Raw genomic sequence first — 247 nt, 5'->3', positions numbered from 1 at the left:
CGTGGCGTGCAGTTGTGACGCTCCTAGGCTCCTTCAGCTTCATAAAGGGACGCAAATAGCTTTCAACTGATTGCAATGTATTCCCATCTGCGGCGGGATTTGACGCTCATGGAAGCACGGCATTCGTTTGTGTCGGCTGCCCTTAAAGGCAATGTGAGCGTCCATTCCCATTGGATAACGGAGAATTGTACACCCGGAAGTAAGTATTCCCCTTACTGTCGATTGATTTTACAGTGATATCTGCACT

This window comes from Notothenia coriiceps, unplaced genomic scaffold (genome assembly GCF_000735185.1).
Source record: "Notothenia coriiceps isolate Sejong01 unplaced genomic scaffold, NC01 NC01_scaffold00002464, whole genome shotgun sequence".
NCBI classification, from domain to species: domain Eukaryota; kingdom Metazoa; phylum Chordata; class Actinopteri; order Perciformes; family Nototheniidae; genus Notothenia; species Notothenia coriiceps.
This window is presented reverse-complemented; position numbering follows the sequence as displayed.